The 25,828-nt window shown below is 31.9% G+C and overlaps 1 long non-coding RNA gene and 1 pseudogene across 1 annotated transcript; one reads left to right on the top strand and one right to left on the bottom strand.

The window, feature by feature from the left end:
* The window catches only part of LOC105135037 (subtilisin-like protease SBT3.3), a 6,196-nt pseudogene extending 3,384 nt beyond the window's left edge, over nucleotides 1-2,812 (bottom strand).
* A 5,985-nt stretch (nucleotides 2,813-8,797) lies between these two features.
* On the top strand, nucleotides 8,798-22,832 carry LOC105135035 (uncharacterized). Its single transcript, XR_844111.1, has 3 exons — nucleotides 8,798-8,924; nucleotides 17,330-17,342; nucleotides 22,820-22,832. It is a non-coding gene; the product is annotated as an uncharacterized LOC105135035 (long non-coding RNA).
* Nucleotides 22,833-25,828: the final 2,996 nt, after the last annotated feature.

Raw genomic sequence — 25,828 nt, 5'->3', positions numbered from 1 at the left:
CATTATTCGAATAAGATAACTAATATAATCATGTTAACAATTTATAATATGATTGAAACCTCCTTTGTATATGGTTTCCAATTGAATAATAAGATTTTATAATATAGTTATTTGAAATATCATTAGTGGATCCTCTAACCTTGACATTTGTTGTTATCATTGTTTAATCCTTACATTGATCTTTCATCTCAAAGTTCTCATCAACTTTTTCTTCTTCTTCTATTATTATTATTATTATTGTTTTTATATTATTATTAGTTATAATTTATACAATTAACCTCCTTATGGTTCGACCCGGTCTTGCCGAGTTATTTATTACTTTGACACTCCACACTTGAGAGAAGACATCAATCTTTTGGTTGTGTCACCTATTATCAGAAACTAAGAACTTGAAATAATATTAAGAATGAGGGGTGAGTTCAACCAATTCAGTGAGAGAATAATATTTAATATATATTTTACATATTTTAAATATTAATAGTTTGCAAGATGATTTATCTTCATATACATATGCATATACATATACATATGCATATACATACTAAACATATTATCATAAAATAGTAAAATACATGTTAGAGATCAGATGATATCTAAAAGTGACTAGATGACACCCTAGAGTGACCAGATAACACCTGAAGGTGATCATTGTGGGACGATCAGTCACCACAAGCTGATGCCTCTCTCACCAGCTAGGTATACAGAATACTATGTTCACATAGGTTAACTACTCTCCGTTAGCATGAAGTTACTGAAAAATACTATATCAAGACATAATAGATATTTGAAAAATCATCAAGAAAATATATATCATATCGAATAGAATTTAGCTCGATAGAATGTGAATGTAAATTCAAGAATAGATGAGTACTTGGAAAATAAAACAAAATATATAAATATTCAAGAGATTAACTAATCATACACATATATATATATATATATATATATATATATATATATATATTGTATGCATATTAAAGATTATCCCACTCACATGGAAAATATAGAACTAAAAGGAATATCAGAAGAAAGACCCGAAAAATCTATGGAGGATCATTAGGACAACCTATAATAAATATACAAAATATACTCAAAGCAACACAAATAAAAGATTTCAATGCATTAAAAAAAAAAAACAGGTTTAGTCTCCTAGGTTTAGGGACTAAAATAACAAATATCTAAAAAAGGGACCAAAACATAATTTTACCAAAACTGGACTAAACTATAAATACATAACCATACTGAAATTTCACCCATAAACCATCCTTAATTCTGTCTAGAACAACACAGGGATCAAACTGTGATTTTTATAAAGTTTAAGGACTAAAATATAAATTTCCAAAATTAAGGGACCAAACTAAAAATATTTCAAATCAATTATCAAACTGAGATTCATCATCCTTAACCTCATAATAACACTTCCCAGAATCTCAAAAGATATATCAGGGGTTAAATTATAATTTTTCAAAGTTTAGATACTAAATTGTAATTTTTATAAATCAATGACCAAAATAAAATTTTGTTATCTTCAACCTCAAGACCATTCTGTCTAGGTTTTCCAGCAAGGTTGAAATGAATTTATTAACCCATAAAAATCAATTTAAATAAATCAACTCATAAATATTTATTTTTAACAACATACTCAAAATCAATCACTTAACATTAAATCCTTAATAATCATGAATTAATCTTGAAAAAATAAAGTTCAAATCCTTATAAACCTTAATATTTTTTTTAATCATTCTATAAATAAATTATAATCAAAATAAATTTCAAATCCTTATAAACCTTAATATTTTTTTAATCATTCTATAAACAAATTATAATCAAAATTAATATGAAAGAGAACCACTTACTTGTTACTTCTACCTTTCTTGAATCAAAAACTCAAAATTAAAAATTAAAATATTTGGTTTGAGGAGGAGAGGATTGCGATGGTTACAAAAATTAAAAAAGAGAAAATTTTTTTTATAACTCTTTTTTAAATACCTAGATTAACTTAAATTAAATTTAAACTAATTTAAACTTAAATTTGAGCAAAAAGTTTAATCTTACATCCATCACCCATGCTGCTATCTTGGAGAGCATTAATAGGAGAATGTGAAGAGAGGCCTAGGAAATCCCAACTCCTCGTGCTTTGTAGCCTATGAAAGCTATTTGTTAAGACTCGAATAACAGAGGGCAATTCTAAAATATAATGTGGAATTCGGCAACGAGAGATTCTTTTGATAAAATACAGTGAATGGCTTGCGAACAGAGGTACATGATTTATTGCATTGAGTTAAAGAAGAGAATAAAGGAACTATGTAATTCTTGTCTGCACAAATACCAGCAACTTTTTGAGCCTGAGACTTTGTAAGGTTGGCTGCGAACCCAGAGAAGCCATGTTTGTAAGTGTACACCATCGATTGTGAGGCCATTTCCTTGCTGCAAAACGTAATTAACATGTTAAAACAAGTTTACCATGATTTTCATTCTCAACTGCCCTAAAACTTATCATACCTCCCCACCACGCTGGTTAGCATATCGTAATGTGAAGTCGTTGTTAGCGTGGGATCTTCATGATGCTTCTCTCCTAGATAAACAATGTGAACCTGTTTGAATAGCACAAGAATTTATAGACACCAATGCAACTTTTCCTAAATTCCAATTTCGGAAATTAAGATCATTATGAAGAAGAATAGATCTGTTGCAGACTGCTGACCGAATTACATACATAGCTACTGTCTTCCATGTTTGCCGTCATGATGGATTGGCCATGTAGAAGGAAAAGAAGACAAACCAAGACACATACTGGTCTTGTTTTTCCCATATTATCTGTCTATGTTTCTGATAGCTAGAGAAAGATGCAATGTGATAAAAGATCAGGAACTTGGAACTATAAAATTATAAATCTGAAAGGACTAAATAAATGAAACTCCATTATACACGTCTACAATCATAGCTTTAAAAAGCAATGATTTGATTGTCACATGTAATACCATAACAAACAGTAAAAAATATATATAACAGCAATGATGAAGCAGATTTCTTGGGTTGTAAAGTTGAAAATTCAATAGAGGGTCAATCAAGGTTAACAATTTAACAGTTCAATCATTTTGGCTTAACCTTCTATTCAGTTGGTAGCTGTGAATCTTTAATTGCTGTCATTTTAAGATATTTATAGCCTTGGTCTGGTCTCCCCAGATATGGGACATGCATGTTATTGTAAGCAAACCCGTGTGCTCATATCAGGCTTTCAGAACAGTGAACTTGAGGGACAGGAGATTTATGAGGAGTTAAAAGTTATATGCCCAATGAAGTAAGCAAAAGTCTTGATCAATCAAGGCTCTGTATGTGGAGTAAAGAGGATCATCGTTTGTGAAAACTTATGCTTAACCTTTAATTTGATAAGCGGGGATGAGAGCTGAATCTATCATCAAACATGTGAAAAGAAATAAAGATGTTTCTAAAGATTGCAAATGATAGACTGCTAACAACTTCTTCTATGATAAATGAACAGAAGTTATTGTGTGGTCCCCGAATCAAATATCTTTAGTTGTGTCCATACTTGTGGATGAATGAATAATCGATCCTGTGATTACTGCAACCTAGTTAGAAATGATCCTACACTTCAGGAATTAAAATATAGATTAAGAATAATAAAAGACCTTAAATTTCTAACTGGAAAATGGCATACTAATGAAAATAATATCTTTTCTCTTCCACCTGAGCTTTTAGAGTGTCCCATTGGGAGTTATCGCACCTTTCTTCTCCTTCTGCTGCTTCTGCAACTTGCAGATTATTGTTGCAATAATACAAGTTGCCTACAATTATGCCCAAACATTCAGAAAAGGCTTCCCTGTAAGCATCCAAGTCTAGATCTTAGGTTAAAAAACAGAATTATTTTTTTTCCTGTGGAATCCGCTGATTCTGTTATCCAAAACAAATGGCCTCGCTCTTTTATTGTCATTTCAGAAACAAAATCCTTTCAGTGCATAACATTGCCTGCAATTTAAGCTTTCTAGGCACATATCAAGTTTCTTACATCTTTCCAAATTAAGGTTTTGCAATCCCGCATTGATTTCTCAGCCCTTCCAGTGCATGCCTCCAATTTTCTGTTTTTTTTTTTTCACGCATCAGGTTAATTTAAGTTACCGAGTCCCATAATCCAGCTTTTTGCAAACACACTTGCTGGAGTTAGCTATGAGGCAGCATTACTAGGTTGCATCTTGAAAAACTCATTTGTAGCCTCGCTTCTAAGCAATACGTCTCATAAGACTACGCAAGATCACAAGATTCTATCATTTGGCAATGCCATCAAATTCTATAAAACTTTTTTGTTATGTTTTGAAAATAAAAGAGATTAGAAAAAAGAAACGAAGCCCTTAAAGGCTTACAAGCAGGTATAAATAAATAAAATGTATTATGGTAATTGAATAAAACTTAATAGGTATAAATAGAAAAAAAAGAAAAAGAAAAGAAAAGGAAAAAGGCATGTGAAATTTGAGAGTGAGAGCATGGTTGTTAAAAATGATTTTTAACTCGTAAAATCGTATGATTTTATGGGTTTTATGATTTACGAGTTAAAACCCATAAAACATGTAGAAACGGAGGCAAAACTCGAAAATAATTAAAATCGCATAAAACTGATTCAAAATCGTATAAAACCATAATAACTTGCAAAAATGTTAAAAACGTTACGTTTTCACAGCTTGACCAAAATGTCACCGGACCAAATACAAAATTAGATATGCAAAATTTTTTAACTTCATCCCTATCTCACAATCTCTTTTCTTTTCCAATTCCCAATCAACCAGGCGGCCACCCTTACCTTATCGGTGACTTCATCCCAATCTCACACTCTCCCTGACTCCAAACTTTACCCAATCATCCCCTCCCTATCCCACACAATCACACTCTCTCACTTTCCCTTTTCCCTTTCTCCTTTCTCCTTTCCCCTTTACCCAACAAATTAAGAAATCACTTTCCCCTCGATCCGGAGCGTTCTTGGCAAGATGAAGGTAAGAATTGATTCCCAATCCCAAGCTTTGTTTTTTTTTTTATCTAATGGTGGTGATTAAAGACAAAAAAGGATCTGGGTATGCTATGAAATTCACTATTTATCTTCTAGGTATTTTACAATTAAGTGGTTTGCTTCTGAGTATTTTTTCGAAGGGGGAGTGGTGCTGCACTGCTGCTAGTAATTTCATGTGCAACTTTGTTTATCTTCTGTGAAGCTTTCTAACAATGATTTACTGTTGTGTGTTGTGATTTCTTTTAATGTTCACCTATGCTCTATTTGATCTTGCTTGCTTTGGTGTTACAAATTCTGTAATTTTGCAATTTGCATAGACAACGATTCAACGAAGTAAGGAAGCAACGAAGCATTCCAATTACCAGGATTGCAGGTATTCTATAAATCCAAAACTGTAAACTTTAGGACAATTGATGCACTTGTTTGGAATTCCTTCTGCATTTAATTTATCTAGGCTTTTTATGTATTACTGGATAGTAATTTAACGTGGACTGCATCTCTCAAATGATATCATCCTGCAAGGCTTTGATTTAGTGATATTTGGTTTGCATTATATTGAGTGTATTCTGTTTTCTTTTTTTTAGGGGAGAGAGTGCAACCATTTGCATGCTTTGGCATTGCACTTGTTCTTTCATATTTCCTTGTCTTGTCAAAATCATGTCCAAGATATAACCTAGATGCTACGAGTTAATGGTTACTACACTAGTGTTTGTTTTAGTGATTGAGGCATTTCATTAAGCTTTTTTTCTAGTTTATCAATCAGTTAAATGTGATGAACAATTATTTTAAGTAACGCAATTGGTCTCCTTTAACTTCCTTATTCCTTTGTTCTGTCAAATCATGTGAGCGTGCACCCATTCCACTACCATTTTTAGCTTAATCTTGATACATGGAGTTGTTGGCTTTGGAAACTTCTTAATCACTGTCCTGATCTACCTAGTGATATATAACCTTTAGGCTTGTCTAGGCATGCTTATACTTGAACTTTTATTTTCTACTATTCAGATTGCTTGAATGTTTCCTATAAAAATGGTGTGTGAATGTATAATTTTAATTTTATCCAACATTATAGCAAGAGTGGTTTTGAACTGTAGGATATATGACATCTAAAAAAACTACAAGTGGCAATAGACTTGACGTGGGATGACAATATGGTATAGATGTTGATAAGAAGTTAAAAAAAGTGTAGTGCAAGTTTTGTTAGAAAATTACTAGTGGAGGAGGCATTTACCATTCAAGCATCATTTGGCTTGCACTCGAAAGGATGTTGAGCCATGCCAACAAGTACCAGAAAATGTAAAGAAGACAATTTTGAATGTTCTAATGAAAAATTAAGAAGCATCTGAAAAGAAAAGAAAGGCTTTTCAATATATTGAAAAAGATGAAGATAATGATGAAGGGAATGAAATTACCTCAGTAGACAAAGGAAAGAGAGTAGCGAGTGGGAGTGGAAGTACACAAACCACAATCAATCAGCTGCTAAAAAAGGATATCAGAGAAGAAGCATGTCGATAAATTGCAAGATTTTTCTACACCAATGCAATTCCATTTAACTGTGTGAAAACCCTGAATTTGTCAAGACACTTGAATTAATTGCAAAGCATGAGTTAGGTTTTAAACCTCCATCCTACCATGATATTAGAGAGAAGAATTTGAAGCAAGAAGCAGATCACATGATCAACTTGCTTGAGAAGTACAAGTTAGAATGGAAAAAAACAGGTTGCTCAATAATATCTAATGGATGGACTGATAAGAAAAGGGGTTTTATTTGCAACTTTTTGGTTAATAGTCCTAAATGGATAATTTTTTTTATCATCCATAGATACCTCTAATATATCCAAGACTACTAATAAAGTATTTGAGATGTTGGATGCTATTGTGGAGAGGATTGAGAGGAAAATATGGTGTGAGTAGTCACTAACAATGCTGCAAATTATAAGGCAGTAAGGCAATTATTGACGGGAAAAATAAAAGGATTGTTTTGGACACCATGTGCTGCCCATTGTATTGACTTGATATTGGAAGATTTTGAGAAGAAACTAGAGCTCCATTAAGTAACTATTGCTAATGGGAGGAGAATCACCTCATACATATATTCAAGAACTACTCTCATTTTCATTCTTAGACACTTTACAAAAGGAAAGGATTTGATTAGGCCTGCTACCACTAGATTTGTTACTGTATACTTAACTCTTGGATATTTGAGTGATTGTAAGATAAAGTTGATGATAATGTTTACTTCCATCCAATGGAGGTCATATAGGTTTTCAAAAACAGAAGAAGGGAAACGAATTCAAAGTTGTGTTTTGGATAGCAAGTTTTGGCATAATGTTACTACATGTATTAAGGCAGCATATCCTCTGATAAAAGTTCTTTAATTAGTTGATTCAGATGAGAAACCAGCTATGAGTTTTACATATGACGCATTAGATCAAGCAAAACAAAAGATACGAGTGAATTTTGGTTATATGAAAAAAAGGTATTGATTATATATCTTACTAATTATTTATTTGCTATTATCAGTTGATTATAATGTTTACTAGCTAGGTCATGTAATGTTGATGATAATATTTTTATTTTTATTTTATAGTTATATGCCTATATGGAATATCATTGATGCAAGATAGGAACTTTAACTTTACAGACCTTTACATGCAGCAACATATTATTTGAATCCTCATTATCATTATAATTTTAATTTTAAAGTTAATGCCAATATTAAAATTAAATTATATCAATGCTTAAAAAGGATGGTACCCAATGCAAGTGAAAGGTATAAAATTGACTTGCAACTTGATTCATTCAATGATGCAAATGGGTTGTTCAGTATTGAGGCTGCCAAGATAACAAGGGATAAAAAAACTCTAGCTAAATGGTGGGATTCTTATAGGGATGAATGTCCAGAGCTATAAAAATTTACAATTCAATTCTAAGCTTGACTTGTAGTTCATCTTGATATGAGCGAAACTGAAGTGCAATTGAGATGGTAAGTTTTTTTCTTTTTTAATTTTAATATTTTAATATTTTATAAGAATCTTATATGATATTAATTTGAATTGCTTACATAGGTTCATACAAAACAAAGAAATTGTTTGCACTAGAAAAAAAATGAATGACTTGGTATTTGTAATGTGCAATTTGAAATTAAAAGATAACCAAGTCAAAAGGCAAACTAATGATTTTGGTGAAGTTTTTTATCATCTCTTATCTGATGATGATTGGATAACCGAGGGAGAGAAACATGATGGTTCATCCAAGTTTGATTTGCTTGGTGTCATTGATAGCACAACACGAAGGGAAAACAGTAAAGAAGATGAAAGTGATGATGAAGAAAATCTTAATGATGTTGGGATGGAGTGTCCTGGAACTTAAGATGATTTAAAGATTCAGAATGATGTCAATCTAGATAATTCAAGGTGCTTGGAGTTAAATATTATTGACAATATTGGTGTTAGTCCTAGTACTAGTAGTAACACTAATGTTTCTAATATCGGTGCTGGTACTAGCAGTAACACTAATGTTCCTTTAGATGGTAATGATTTTGATGACTATTTTATGAATAATGAGGGAGACAAAGGCAATGAGGGTGTGTTTAGTTTATATGACACCCATAGATTGTTTGTTTTAGATGTATTAACTTTTAGTTATTAAAATACTATGGACATGTATGAATTTTTATTTGAATTGTGTATTTTAAGATATTTGGATATTTTTATTGTTTATTTTACTTTTATTTTAATTATGTATTTTAAGATGTTAGGATATTTGTATTGTTTAAAATATTTTACTTGCGATTTTATGATTTTAGTTAAAATATTTTACTTATGATTTTATGATTCGAGTTTACAAGTCGAGTTTATATTGTATGTTCCATGTCGTGTCAAAAAAGCATTTTTAACAACCTTGAGTGAGAGAGTGCAAGAGAGAAGAAAAGGGAAAGAAGAAAAGAAAAGATAGAAAGATAAAGGAAGAAAAAAAAAGAGATAGAGAAAATAAGTTAAAATGTAAGATTTAAGTTTTGATATATATAAATGTGTTTTTTTTTAGCTTTATTTTTTGGTTTTGTTGAATATTAAGGTTATGAATTTTTTTTTTTAAGTTTGATTGATGAATTGATTTGAATATTATAGGTTGATTGTTATGTGTAATGAGTTGTTTAGTTGATTCTAGAAGATTTTACGTAAAGATAATGATTTTAAGTTATAGTTTGTTTAAAGGGTGAATTTGAGTTATAAATCTTGATATATCAGCAGGTGATCTGTAAAAAAATTTGGGTTTGAGGTTGAAAATAATGAAATTTCAGTTTGATCCCTCAATTTGTGAAACTTAAAGTTTAGTCTCGACTTTGGAAAAATTACAAATTGTTCCCTAGAGCATAATCCAAGATTCTGGATAGAAATAAAGATGAATTATGGACAAAATTATATTATATTTATGAATTTATGATATTTTCATTTTAGTCCTCTAATTTGTCAAAATTACAATTTGACCCTTAAAAATTTGAAAAAATTCCCAAACGGTCCCTAAAGTATAATTAGAGATTCTAAACAGAATTGAGGATGAATTATGAGCAAAATTCAACTACAGTCATGAATTTATGATAGTCTTAATATGGTTCTCTAATTTGACAAAATTACAATTTGATCCCTAAAAATCTACTAAAATTTTAGATTGGTCCCTAGCTAAAAATCTAATTCTTTTTATTTGTTTTCTTACAAATTAAATTTCAGGGAAATTGTTTAAGTTTTAGGTTTTTAGAAGAAATGACTAGTTTAGTTCAAAAATATATAAAGTTATGGAATAAACTTTTAGGCAAGTGTATTAAATAGGTTGTATGTTCTTTTCAAGTTTTTTTTAATACGTCTCATTTGTATTCAGATAATCTTGACATTCTACCTGTAAGACATTAGTAAGATTTTCTCTGATATCTGCTTTTGAATTCTATTTGCTTTTGAATTCTATTTGTTTTTGAGTCAGGTGAGTGGATAAATTTATCTTATATATGAGAAATATTATAAATATCCAAGCTATTAGTATGAATTGGATCATACTTCTTATATATATATATATATATATATATATATATATTGATTATTATTCTTGTTACAATAAAACATGAATTTGAATTGTTAATATGAGTCAAAAACATTTGATTGATATTATGCGTTAAGTCTTGAGATATAAATATGTTTGTTTGATTATGATATGAATCTACGTTATACCAATCAAAATATCAATGCTAACAATATAGTGTTAGTCTTTATTTATATCATACTTGAACCCTAGTTTTTGTGCATAACCTAATTCTTGAATCCATAATTGATATATAGACAAGGTCCCCCTTTAAATTTTTATACCTATACGAATCCAAACTTACTATGATGTTATGAAAGTAAATAAGTAGGAAAAGATAATAAAGCCTTTCAACTCATAATATGTGTGTGTGTGTGTTGATTATTGTACTTGATATAATAAAACATGATCAATTGTTGAATCTGAATTCTTGATATGAACCAATATATATATTTTAAATTAACTTCTGAATTGATAACTCTTTATTTAATTGATGTTATGAGTTGAACATTAAGATATAAATATGTTTGTTTGATTATGTTTATGAACTAATGTCAGTTAGAATAACCATACTAATATAGTAGTGTTAGTCTTTATGCACATCGTATTTGAACCCTAGTTGGTTGGGGGAGTCACCAACCTGTGTGGATAGATCATTTCACAGTATAGAGCCCCATGCTTATTGTATTTTTTTTTTACGAGCTTTACCTTACAATATTCTTGTTATAGCCTGATTGAGAAACCTTCATATAAGAACCTACAACCATAATTGTATATATATTCCTCATTGTTATATTACCTTGTGCGTGTATATTGAATATTATCTACTTACTAAGTTGTTGAACTCACTCTCTCTTTATTTATCCTTTTCAAGCTTATAGCTTGTTACAATGTCACTTTTGTTGGACCATCAAAACTTGTTTTTTTTGTTGTTGAAATTTGTATTTTCTCTTATGTCTAGTTAGTTCTCCACAACTATGAATTTTTATTAACTCTTGTATTAAGACAATTAAATTATATTATGAAATTTATTTTGTTATTAGTGTTATATTGAACTCCGATTAAGTTATTTAATGGATAAGTTTTTAAGTAAGTTTGGGTTCATATAGATATAGAACCTTAGAGGAGAACCTTGCTTATATGCCGGTCATGGATTTGGGAATTAGGTTGTGACACTTACATATGAACTTATCATTTAAATAGCTTAAACAAAGTTCAATGCAACAATAACAATAAAACTAACTTTATAATATATTTTGATTATCTTAATACAAGAGTTAATATAAATTTATAGTTATGAAGCATTAACTAGACATAAAGAAACAACTCAGTGAGTAGATAACTTTAAAATATATATATAAGGTAATACAATAATGAGGAATGCATGTGTCACATCCTGATTCCCGGATCTATGACCGGTACATAGACAAGGTTCCCCTCCAAGGTTCTATACCTATACGAACCCACACTCACATACAATCTTATCCTTTAAACAACTCGATCAGAGTTCAATGCAATATTAACAACAAACTAACTTCATAATATAATTTAATTATCTTAATACAAGAGTTCATATAAATTCATAGTTTTGGAGTGCTAACTAGATAAAAAGAAAGATATAAATTTCAAACAAAAAGCAGGTTCAGAAGGTCCAACAAAAGTGACTTGCTATCAAGCTATAAGCCTGAAAAGGATAAATAATAAGAGGATGAGTTCAACAATTTAGTGAGTAGATAATGTTCAATATACGCACATGAAGTAATACAACAATGAAAAATATATATACAATTGGCTTTAGGTTCTTATAGGAAGGTTCCTCAAATAGATCATAACAAGAATATCATAACGTAAAGCTCGTTAGAAAATCAAAATGCAATGAGCATGAAGCTCCGTACTGTGAGATGATTAGTCCACATAGGTTGGTGACTCCCCCGACCAACTAGGGTTTAGATACGATATGCACAAAGACTAACACTACCTTGTTAGCATAGGTATTTTAACTAACATACCATAGGTTCATAAACATAGTCAAACCAATATATTCATATCTCAAGGCTCAACTTATGACATCAATCAAATGAGAAGCTATCAATTCATAAGCCAATTCAAAATATATATTGGTTCATATCAAGAATTCAGATTTAACAAGTGATCATGCTTTATCATAACAACGATAATAATCAGTATATATATTATCAAGAAGCATGATTCAATTCATATTAAAAAATAAAATATTTATAATATTTCTTATGTATATGAAAAATTATCCACTCACCTGACTCAAAAGCAAACAGAAGTCAAAAGTAGACACCGAATAAAATCCTACTAATATCCCGTCGGTAGAATATTAGGATTATCTGAATACAAAAGAGACATATTCAAGAACAACTTGAAATACCATTTAACCTATCTAATACACTAAGTAAAGGTGTATTCCATAACTCTATATGTTTTTGAACTAACTAATCAATTTTCTCAAAAACCCAAAATTTAATATTTTTTTTGAAATCTAATTTATAATAAAAAATAATAAAATTGGTAATAATTTACTAAATCACCCTCAATTATTCATCAAATAAATATTTAAAAGCTAATATTACAGCTAGGGACTAATATAGAATTTATCATATTTTTAAGGGTCAAATTGTAACTTTTGTCAAATTGAAGGACCAAACTAAAAATATCATAAATCCATGACTATACTGAAATTATGAACATATTTAATCGTCAATTCTGTCCAGAATATCTCATTATGTTCCAGTGACCATTTTGGAAGTTTTTCAAATTTTTAGGGTCAAAGTGTAATTTTTATCAAATTCAAAGACCAAATTAGAAGTGTTAAAATTTCTTAACTATACTAGAATTTTGCCTATAATTCATCTTTTATTCTGTTCAGAATCTCGAAATATTCTCTAGGGACCAATTTGTAATTTTCCAAAGTTAGGGACTAAACTGTAATTTTCACAAATTGAGGGATCCAACCAGAATTTTGTCATTTTCAACCTCAAACCCAGAATTTTCACAGATTACCTACTCTTGTCTCATGATTTCTAACACAAATTCATCATTCAAATAAAATCATAACTCAAAATTATCATATTTACTTACAATCTCTCAAAATCAATTATCAATTTATTACTCACGACAATCAACCCTATAACATTCAAATTTATTTATCAATAAATCTAAAAACAAATCTGCAAAACCCTAACATTCAACCAAAACAGAAATTCAAAGCCTAAATAACATATATTTATATATAATCTTACCTTTAAACTTATTTTTTCTCAAACTTCTTTCTATTTTGCCTTCTAATTTCTCTCTTTTCTTTTTTTCTTCTTTCCCTTTTGTTCTCTTCTCTCGTCAGTTTTTAACTCTTAATTTCTGATCTCTCTATTTTTTTCTATTTATATTTATCAAGTTTTGTTGAATTAGCACAATACCCTTTATTCATTTATTCCTATATCTAAGCCTTTAAGGGTTTATAACCTTTTCCTATATCTTTTAATTCAAAACATTACAATCTCCCCACCTTATAAGAGTTTTATCCTCAAAACTTAATAGAAAAGATTGAATGCTTACTGAAATTATCGAAAAGATTAGGATACTCATGCATCTTATCCTCGAGCTTTCATATCACTTCCTCACATGAATGACCTTTACATTTCACTTTCATTAAAGTTATATCCTTCGACCTAAGCTTTCTCAATTGTCGATCAATTATAGCTTCTGGTTGCACCTCATAAACCATATCATCTCTCATTTCAATGGGATGAACCTCTAATACATATGATGGATCTAACATTTACTTCCTTAGCATAGAAACATAAAATACCAGATGGATATCAGACAAGTTTGGTGGTAATGCTAACTTATAAGCAACTGCCACAACTCTCTTCAGAATCTCATATAGTCCAATGAATTGAGGACTTAACTTGCGTTTCTTCCTAAACCTGAATACTCCTTTTATCAATTTTCACCTAATTAATTAAATTCAATTCAGTCAAAATATATACTAAAATGGCATTCAATTTAGTATAATTCAGCAATTTCCATTCTAATTTTCTCCTGATCAATTCCAGTCAATTTAATTCAACATTATAAATATACAAATTACAAGATCGGGAAAAATCAAAACTGCAATTAATAACTATAGGGTAACAGGGCAAAATCAAAATCTATTACTGGGGAATATACAATTATAATTCACGGGGCAAAATCAATTACTGTAGCGGTGATGATGAAGGTAAAATCAACTTACGTTGAAGAGCAGTTGATGATGAATGCTGAATGGTTGCTAGTGAAGAGGCCTGATGTCTCCTACTACTATTGATGAAGAGGAAGCCATCAGTTGTTGATGATGGGAAAGAAAGGAGATCGTTATTAGCATGCCGCTGTTTATGAAGATTGAAAAGGAAGCCCAAAGCCATGAGCTATTGAGGAGATCGTCGTCACTATTAATGAAAAGGAAGTCGCGATTGTGAGCACTGATGATTAGAGAAGGGGATTAGGGATTTGTTTGAGGAAAGAGAAGGAGTGAAGACTAGACCATGATCCTGACATCGTTGTCGCTGCTTTTGTAATTGCTGGTGCCTGGTTGGTTAATTAGAAAAAGGGATTAGGGATTTGTTTGGTGAAAAAGAAGGAGTGAAGACTAAAGACTCTTTTGTGACTAAAGAGTAAAGACCATATGGCATGACTGTACAATTCCATAGCCAATAGGCAAGCCTGATAATTGGACCATAGGGGGACATTTTGTTACAATTGTAAAATCGGTCTTGAAATTGCGATTTTGCACGATTTTAACGATTTCAACCTGATTCCACCCATTTTTTATTTTTTCAAATGATTCAGCACGTAAAGCACATTTTGACTCGTAAAATCATATGATTTTGCGAGTCAAAATGCGATTTTAACAACCTTACATGCAACCATACAATCTCATTAATAAACAATTCCATGAACTTTGCATATCCATAAATAATCTTAACTAGCAGAAAATGGGTTGATTTTGTCAACCTATCAATCATTACCCATATCGAATCATAACCCTTCTGACTCCTAGGCAATCCTGTCACAAAGTCCATTGTGATCCTTTTCCATTTTTATTCTGGAATCAACAATGGTTGTAACAATCCAAGATGTTTCTGGTGTTTACCATTTACCCTTTGACAGGTCAAACACCTAGAAACAAAATCGGTTACATTAGCCTTTATCTTATTCCACCAACAACACACCTTAAGTACTTTATATGTTTTAGTGGAACCTAGATGCATTATGTAAACTGACTGATGTGCCTTTACTATCAATTCTTTTCTCAGATCATCTATATCAGGTACATAAAGCCTATCCCTATATCTCAGCACATCATCATCACCTATCATAAAACCTACAGCCTTATCCTACTCAACCTCATTTATGATCTTGAGTAGATAATCATCTTTCTTCTAAGTTGCTTTTATCTTATCAAACAAATCTGACTTAACCTGAAAATGAGGAACCATTGCTCTAGCTTTACTAAGATTAAATCTAACTCCTTCATCCACTAACTCATACAACTCCCTAATCAGAGGTCTTCGTACCTCCTGAATATGAGCTAAGCTCCTTGATGAATTTAAACTCAAAGCATCAGCAACTATATTTGCCCTACTTAGGTGATACTATATAGTACAATCATAATCCTCCAGCAGTTCCATCCATCTTCTCTACCTCAAGTTTAGATCCCTCTTTTGAAAGATGTATTTCAAACTTTATGATCTATAAAGATCTCACAAGTTTCACCATACAAGTAGTGCCTCTAAATCTTCAAAGTATAAATTATAGCCGCCATCTCTAAATCATGTGTAGGATAGTTTTATTCATACTTCTTTAGCTGTTGTGAAGCATAGGCAATAACCTTACCATGTTGTATTAGAACACATCATAACCCCACTCTCGAAGTATCATAATACATTGCGTAACCACCAGAACCTGATGGTACTGAAAGAATAGACGCTATAGTCAATCTCTTTTGCAACTCTAAGAAATTTTTCTCACAAGCTTTAAACCACTGAAACTTAACATTCTTCTATGTTAACTTAGTTAATGGTGCAAAAATTCAAGAAAAGATCTCTACAAACCTCCGATATTAACTGGTCAAACCCAAGAAACTTCTAATCTCTATCATCGAAATAGGCTTAAGTCATTGCTTAACTACTTTAATCTTTTAAGGATCGACCTCAATCCCATTCCTTGACACTACATACCCAAGAAATGCTACACTCTCCAACCAAAACTCACTCTTTAAGAAGTTGCCATATAGTTAATGATCTCGCGAAGTTTAAAGCATCATTCTTAAATGTTGCTCATGCTCTTCTCTAGACCTCAAATAGACCAAAATATCATCAATAAAAACTATTACAAATCAATTTATAAATTGGCCAAACATTATATTCATCAAGTCCATAAAAGTTATTGGTGCATTCGTCAATCCAAAAGACATCACTAAGAATTCATAATGACCATACCGAGTTTTAAAACTTGTTTTTGAAATGTCTGTCTCCCTAACCTTTAACTAATGATATCTAGATCAAAGATTAATCTTAGAAAAGAATTGAACTCCCTGCAATTGGTCAAAGAAATCATCAATACAAGGGAGTGGGTATTTATTTCGAACTATCACCCAATTCAGTTGCCTATAATCTATACATAATCTTAAAGATCAATCTTTCTTCTTTACAAATAACATCAGGCCTCTTTAAAGGGACATACTTGGTCGGATAAACTTTTTATCCAACAAATCCTACAGTTGCTCCTTTAGCTCCCTTAATTCTATTGGCGCTATTCTATATAATGCCATTGATATTGGTTTGGTAGCCACAACCAAATCAATACAAAACTCAATCTCCCTATATAGAGGCAATCCAAGTAAGTTATTGGGAAAGACATTGATAAACTTCCTAACTACAAGGACTTGTTCTAATTAAGAAACTTCTTTCTTTACATCCACCATGTATGCTAGGTAGCATTGTACCCTATTTCTAAAAAAATTAATTTTTTTTTATATTTTTAAATTACTTTTATATATTAATATTAAAAATAATTTTTTTTAATATTAAAAACATATCTTCAAGTAACAATTAGTTTTTGGGAGAAGAGAGCAGTCTTGCGGATTATGAGGTGGAGAAGGCCCTTATCATTGTTCCCGTTTCTGATCGAGCCCAAACCACTCTACCACTATGTCCTTTTCACCTTTAAGAGGCCCAACAAACTTGTTTCTTACGATTTTATCCCCTAAATCTAAACAGAACAGGGAAGTTTAAGGACTTCCCTATATCCCAAACACAGAAACACCTAGTGGTTCTTAGAAGAAGACAAAGGAAGATAAAGATCTTATCAGATAATGGTAATGTCCAATATACAGTAAAACAACAAGAAAAGGATTCATTGGAGGCTGCTATAAAGCAAGGAAATTTTCATCATCTTCACAGGGAAGTTTCGCCTTCCCTATCAACCTTTAATATAGAAGAAAAGGTCTAGAAGATGCTAATCGATGGCTTTGGTGATATGCAGACTTTGAATGACTTTTCTACAGACATTCAGGGACAAGCGAAAAGGGAGGTTGACAAGTGGACAATAACATAGTAGCTATTGCACTCAGCGTTGTCTGGTAAGGTTTTGAATCAGATTTAATGAAGATCTTTTTCGGGGATTGTCGCGGCTAAGGCATGTCTTCTTCTGTAATGTTTTGATGTAAAAAAAAGATAGGAAAAGGCAATAAATTGTCAGAGGTTTAAAAAGAAAATATAATTAAATTAGAGATATTATAATAATTATATAAAGAGATGATAAATATAAATAAAAAAAGAAAAGAAAAGAGGGATCTTAAATTTTAAGAGAAACTGAGAGGAGTGAAGGGGGAAAGAAAAAGAACAGAAAAGAGAGAAATTGGAAGAGAAATAGAAAGGAGTTGAAAAAAATAAGTTTAAAGGTAAGATTTAGGTTTTTAAATGTAAAAATGTATATAATATGTTTTCTTGAACTTTAAATTTCAGTTTTGATGAATGTTAGGATTTTGAAGATTTTATTTTAAATTTAATTGATGAATTAATTTGAATGTTGTTGCACATATGTGATGTCGTGGCGAAAACATTCACCCTCAATATTTGATCTAATGTGGCAAATACGGGGAATGAGGAATTCTTGTCTTTTGTTAGTAGAAAAATAGAATGGGAGTTGCCATCTAATATTTTGATCACTAGGAACCCTAATTGGGTTCAAATATTAGATATGGGGACTAGTTGCATAACAGGAAGGTATTAGCACCCTAAATACGTTCTATATAAGGTAAGTTATATTATTTTGTTGTCTGATAAAATCTAAGATCTCATTATGCTTTCTAGTTGTTGGTCCGTCTATGGCTTAAGAAAAGTCCTTCTCGATAAAAAGATCATTATTTTATCGGGTAAAACATAATTGTTTTGATGTTAACAAAAGAATTTAATATTCAGAATACATCTTACGTATAAGGTTGTAACCTTAGATATTAAAAGAAAAAAATAAAATAATTTTTTTTTGAAATTTTTAAAATATTGGTCTAGTTCTCGTGGCTTTAATAAATTAGTTATTAAAGCTAAAATGCATGCTAATACATACTTTTTGAAATTTTCTTTGTTGTATGAAAATACAATATGTTGAATATTTATTTTGAGAGACTTGACCGTATATATGAAAAAAATTATTATTTTTTAATATCTTGACAAAAATCAGGTATTTTAATATCGAATTTGTATTTTTACAATATAAAAATATAAATTGATATTAATTAAAATGCAGTAAAACTTTTATCAAAAATCACAAATTTTTTAAAATAATTTTTGAAGAATTTTTTTTTTGTTGGGCTCAGCTTAACCCATGTGGCTGGGCTAGACCCAGCAAACCTAGCCAAGTCACTGGCTTAGGCCAGTAACCCAGCTAGTTGAGAATTCATGTATGCGTGAATTTGTTTTACGGGTGCATGAACAGTGTGAAAGTAATTAAATTATTTTCATATAGTATATATGCTCATTTATAGATTAAAGAGAATATGAAGACGCACCTGGTTTTTAGAAGAATTAAAGATGACAACAATTTTGGTTTTGCATTCTTTTTATTATTCTAGACTTTGTCTTTAGGTTTCTTCCTTTGCTTTTGTTTCTTTGGTTTTATTCCCTTGCCTCTGGCTCCAAAGGTCAAGGGACAACAACGATGGAGGCTGGATACTATTGGGTTTTTTCTTGCTTCTGTTTATTTGTTCCTCTGTTATCATCTCCCTATGCTATCTAGTTCTCTTTTATGTCTTCCTCTGTCTCTTTATTCTCTTTCTCTCCCTCTTTGTCCCATCTTTCTCCTTTCAGTTGTGCAGTGCTAGTGCATTTGTGATGGAGAATGGTAGTGGCTCCTACGATGAGGAAGATGATGAGTTGACGATGGCGTTGGCAGTGCCGGTGCGATTGTGATGGAGAATGGCAGCGGTTCTTCCCTTGTTTTAAAACAAGCTCCTACCTATTTTCATATATTTCTCATCTTCTTCTTTCTTAATTCCTTTCTGTATTTTTTAAATCTTTTTCCCTCCTTCTGTTTCCTTATTTTCTTTATGCCCCTGCTCGTCCTTTTCTTTTCTTCTTACTATTTTCTACTCGATCCTTCCTCTAACTTTTATAGCTAGAGGATGTAGATGTTTTTTGACAACATAGTAGCAGTCGACATACATGGTGGCGTGAGACATGCCCCTTGATTGGAGTGGCTCTACTGCTAATGTTTGCACTGCCTTTTACTGTGGAAAACAATTTCTTGAAGGAGACAATAAATAGTGCAACGGCGCCGTTTCAACTTACAAATGAATATTTTTAATTTGGTCCTCAGATGTTTTTATAATTTTATAATCAAGCACCTGGATAAATTATCATTAGATCCCTTGATTTTAGCACATTTCCTGGTTTGATCCTTGATTTTGGTTTGTTTCAATTAAGTCCCCTAATTGGCCATCAAACATTAATAATTATACAATTAAACCCTTATAGACCCACCACCACTAAAAAGACCACTGCATTAGCCTATAGATCCACGCCGATTTACTACCTCCGACATAGATCAACAGCACCTCCATAGTAGACCTTCGGCTTTAACAACTAAACCAGCATCACAAACCACCACCCATAGCCACCTACAAACCCACCACAACCAGTATCGAATGGTGATTCACTGCAGCAAGGGCAGCGCAACAAATCTTCATCTTCCACCATCCATAATGCCCTTGCCTTCAGTAGCGACAATGGATCAATAGGCACTCGTCCAACAGCAACACCACAGACACTACCCGCTCCTTTCTTTTCACCGTCGGGCCCAAACAAAATCATGAAGCCTCATTTTATACGTCATCATCAATAACAGCAGCAACAAACCACAAGAGGTAGGGAAGATAGAAACAAAAGCTCCCAAAATAATTAACCCTACCATGACAATACCACGTCACTTGCCATGTCAGCATCTATGTCGGCAGCCACGTCAACGCCATATCATATGACACATCATCATGTTAAGGCGGCATTTGTGTCAACAGCCACATCAGCAGATTCTGTCACATCATCCTGCACTGCCACATCACTTGGTTAGAAATTATTTTACCCATTGAATATCATCGTTCCTAGGATGCTTTTACACTTGTTAACCAAGATTTAGCATTAATATTATTATTTTTTTGTGCTTGCCCATAACTAAATTACATATCCCACCTTTAAATTAAATTACCTTAATTTGAGCTTAATTAATTATGGAGCTTAGTTAAATTAGTGGGAAAACTAAAACATTGTATTTGGATTACTTGTGTGCATTTAGAGGACTTACATTGCTTACTTGTGTATTTTCCTAGTTTAATATGTCATTACTTAGTTTCCAAGATAATGAAAAATATATAACTTTATTTTTTATTTTTATTAGATATAATTTTATTTTGGGTTTTACTTGCAAGTATTATTTGTGATCTCAGTTTCAAGATTAGTTTTTGCATGCATTTACGTAGTGGTTTTTTAGTACACAATCTAAAAGTCATAGCTACCATAGACTTGAACTCTAGTAATATTCTTAGAGATATTCAAGAACAATTACAACTTATGCAAACGAAAATGAGAAACATGTCCAATCAAATGAACAACCTTTCTAAGAGAATGAAGTCCACAGAAACTTTGTGTGTAAGAGAGTTTAGTGAGAGTGAGCATTATAATGACAATAATAGGAATCCTCAAAGACCAGTTCCTTATAGGAATCACCACCATAATCAATACCAGGGTTACAATGACCTTGTTGACCTTAACGATAGTGAGTGTTTCAATGATTCCTGTCGAAGACTAGCTCATCATAGAAATCATCAATACAATCACAATCAAGGTCATCATGATTACGATGACTCTGACGAGCCAGTCATGAGGCATATCAAGGTAAAAGCCCCAACTTTTAAGGGTTAACTTGACTCGTGGATCTTTGATAGATGGATCTGTGGCATGGATCAATTCTTTGACTGGTATAATTTATCTAAGAATAGAAGGGTAAGATTTGCAAAGATGGTAGGACCGCTCAACTCTATTAGGAAATTATAGAGGAGTCTCTGGATAAGGGAGGTCAACCTCCTATCACTAATTGGGTTGAAATGAAAACTAAGTTGGAAGAAAAGTATTTGCCTTGTTTTTATAGAGGAAATCTTTTAGACTTGCAAAATAACTTGAGGCAAGTTTGCTAATGAATATGTGACACAATTTGAAGAGTATAGGATGAGGTGTGCAGTTAGGAAGAATAAAGTGATGGCCTTAAGTAGATTTTAAAAAGGCTTAAATAATGACCTTAGAAGAGAGGTTGTGCTAAAAGGTGTGCCACCCTTGATAATGTTTATACCCTAGTACAAAATTATGACTTGGTTATAAAAAGCCAGTAGATGAGATGTCATGATACTTGTAATACCCCTTTTAGATCCCAACCTAGTAGTAATAACTCTATAGTGGGTGCCCCACCTTATAAACTCAATCCTTTAAGTTCCTAAATACCTAGAGAAGATAAGGGTAAGGGTATTTTTCATGAAGCACCTAAGATAACCTCAAGAATTCAATGTTTTAAGTATTAGAGTTTTGGTCATATTTCCTTTAGTTGCCCTAATAAGGCTCTATTCATCAAGGGGTAAGAAGATATAGTGAAAAAGATAATTGTGATGATAAGGTATATGAACTTAATCCCGATGATTTTCAAGATCTAAATGATGAGGAGGATGAGTCTAACTTGCTAGGATATATTAGGTTTATATCCACTTAAATCAAGATAACCAAGTTAGGTATGGTTAGATGTGTTTTAACTTAACCTAAAGGAATTAAAGATTGGAGAAGGTCTGCTATTTTTTATACTTACATTAAATATGGAGATAAAGGGTGTAAGATCATCATAGACAATGGTAGTTGTGTCAATGCAGTTTCCTCAGGTGGTGCATTCCACTTAGGCTTAAAGTCTATTCTACACCCTGAACGCTATAGTGTGTCTTAGGTTAATGATACATCTATAACGATTAAAGAGAGATGTCTTTTCCCATAAAAATCTTTGACAATCTTGATAAACTTTGGTGTGATGTCATTCTCATGGATGTAGGGCACGTCATTTTGGATAGGCCTTAGTTATATGATTTAGACATAACGATCTTTGGATGATAAAATTCTTGTTCATTCACTTTTCAAGGTAAAAAAATCCATCTTATTGGATTACCTCTAAGGTCTAATGATAATAGTCAAAAGAAGAATAAAGTGAAAGAAGGAGGGCTTAACATGATAAGTCCTAGGGAGTTTGATAATAAGATTTGTGAGGAATCTGTTGTGTTTATTGTAGTGGCTAAGGAGATTGTAGAAGACTTTTCAGATAAGCCACCTGAAGAGATAAAAGAAGTGTTGAAAGAATTTCTAGATGTTTTCCCTTCTGAACGACCTGATGTTTTACCCCTTATGAGTGATGTTCAACATGCCATATATTTTGTCCCTAGTGCCATATTACCAAACTTGTCTCACTATAGGATGAACCTGAGTGAACATGCTAAATTGTAATGGCAAGTATATGAGTTGCTACAACATGGATTTATATGAGAGAGTTTGAGACTTTGTGTAGTACCTGCACTATTAACACCTAAGAAAAATGGATCATGGAGAATGTGTATAGATAGTCGAGCTATCAATAGGATTACAATCAAGTATCATTTTTCAATTCCTTGATTGGATGACATACTAGATATGATGGCAGGAGCTTAGATCTTCTCTAAGATTAACTTGAATAGTGGGTATCATCATATTAGGATCCATCCGGGATATTAGTGGAAAATGACATTTAAGACTAAAAATGGTTTATATAAATGGCTAGTCATGCCTTTTAGCCTTTTCAATGCATGAAGCATTTTTATAAGAGTACTGAGACAAGTGCTTCGGCCATTCATGGAAAATTTCTTGGTGGTATACTTTGATGATATTCTTATTTATAACAAAACCAAGAAAGAGCATTTCGATCATCTTGTTCAAGTTTGTACCACCCTAAGAAAAACAAGTTTGTTTGCAAATGTCAAAAAGTGTTGCTTCTTTACAATTCAAGTTGTCTTTTTAGGGTTTATGGTGTCATGAAAAGGAGTCTATACTGACCCTTAAAAAGTCCAAGCGATAGTATATTAGCCTGAACCTAAGACTATTTATGAGGTTCGTAGTTTTCATAGGCTTGCAACTTTCTATCGTCGTTTCATTAAGGGATTTAGCACCATCATGTCATCTATTACAGATTGTTTGAAACAAGGTGAGTTTAAGTGGAGTAAATGAGCTAATGGAGCATTTGAGGAGGTTAAGAAGAAGATGATAGAGGCCCTAGTAATGCAACTACCTAATTTTACTAAAGTGTTTGAAGTAGAATGTAATGCTTTGGGAATCGATATAGGTGGAGTACTTAGTCAAGAATATTACCCTGTAACATACTTTAGTGAGAAACTTAACGAGGCAAAACAAAAGTACTCAACTTATGATAAGAAGTTTTATGTGATGGTTTAGGCCTTGCACTATTAGCATCATTACTTGTTATCATAGGAGTTTATTCTTTACTTTGACCATGAGGCCCTTCACTATCTTAACTCCTAAAAGAAGCTCAATCACAAGCATGGTCATTAGGTTGAATATTTGCAAGCATACTCATTTATTTTGAAACATAAATCTAGAATAGAGAAGAAAGATACAGATGCTTTGAATCATTGGATAACACTATTATCTGTAATGTATATTAAAGTCACAGGATTTGAGAGACTCAAAGAGAAGTATGAATCTTGCTCAGAATTTGAAGAAATATACTTGACATTGAAGGATGAGAATCACCGTATTATAAATAGTTATCACCTCCAAGATGGATATTTATTTCGAGATAATAAGCTTTGTATCCTGAAAATATCCGTGCATGAATTTTAATATGGGAGATTTATACTAAAGGTCTCTCAAGATATTTTGGAAGAAATAAAATCATCGAAGAGGTGAAACGTCAATTTTTCTGGTTTAGTTTGAAAAAAGATGTAGCCAAATTGGTAGGTCAATGTTGAACTTATTAACTAGCTAAGCATTGAAAATAAAATATTGGTCTTTACACCCCCATTACCTATTCCCACTTGCCCTTGGCAAGATGTAAGCATGGATTTTGTGCTTGGGCTTCCACGTGCTTCAAAGAAACATGATTTTATTTTTGTGATTGTTAACCACTTATCTAAGATGGCCCATTTTATTTCTTGTACTAAGACCACAGATGCTTCAAATTTGCAAAACTCTATTTTAACGAGTTTGTCAAGTTATATGGTATGCCCCAAACCATAGTTTTAGATAGAAATGTTAGATTTACAAGTTATTTTTGAAAAAAAATTTGGCATATGGTGGGAATCAAATTGAAGTTTTCTACTACTTACCACCCCCAAACTGATGGTCAAACTAAGGTGGTTAACAGGAGTTTACGCAACCTTTTAAGGTGTCTAGTTAGTAATCATAATAAGAATTAAGATCTGATTTTTTCTACAACCCAGTTTACTAATAATAGGTCTATTAATAGGTCAATAGACATGAGTCCTTTTGATGTTGTACAAGGTTATAAGCTTAGGAAACCTTTAGATCTTCTTCCCAAGTCCCTTCATAGTAGAGTGTCTAAGTCAGCCGAGTCTTTTACACGTAGAATTCAAGATTTATATACTGAGATCACTAAATAGATTCAAGCAAGTAATGCGCAATATAAACTTCAAGCTGATTTACATAGACTACATAATGAGTTTAATGTGGGAGACTATGTTATAGTACCCGAGCGATTTCCGTCGGGAGCTAATTGAAAATTACATGCATATAGTGCCGAGCCTTTTAAAGTGCTACAATGGGTTGGTCCAAATTTTTATGTTCTTAATTTACCATATAATTTTAGCATTAGCTCTACATTTAACATTGAGGATCTAGTTGTGTACTATAAGCCACTTCCTATTCCAACTGATCCATTTAAGATACCACTTAACTCCCTCCTAATGATCCTTTTGAAACCTCTATCCTTATCACTTTGATATCAGCACAAAAGGATGATATTGATGTTATTCTAGATGAACAAGTTGTTTTTAATAGAAATGGTGAGGTTCAATAGTTTCTAGTTCGTTGGGTGGGTCGACCTGACTTAGATTACACTTAGATTACTAGAGATACTTTACAACAG

This window comes from Populus euphratica, unplaced genomic scaffold (assembly GCF_000495115.2).
Source record: "Populus euphratica unplaced genomic scaffold, PopEup_1.0 scaffold172.1, whole genome shotgun sequence".
Classification (NCBI taxonomy): Eukaryota; Viridiplantae; Streptophyta; class Magnoliopsida; order Malpighiales; family Salicaceae; genus Populus; species Populus euphratica.
The sequence above is the reverse complement of the archived record's forward strand: the minus strand, read 5'-3'. Positions and strand labels throughout refer to the sequence as shown.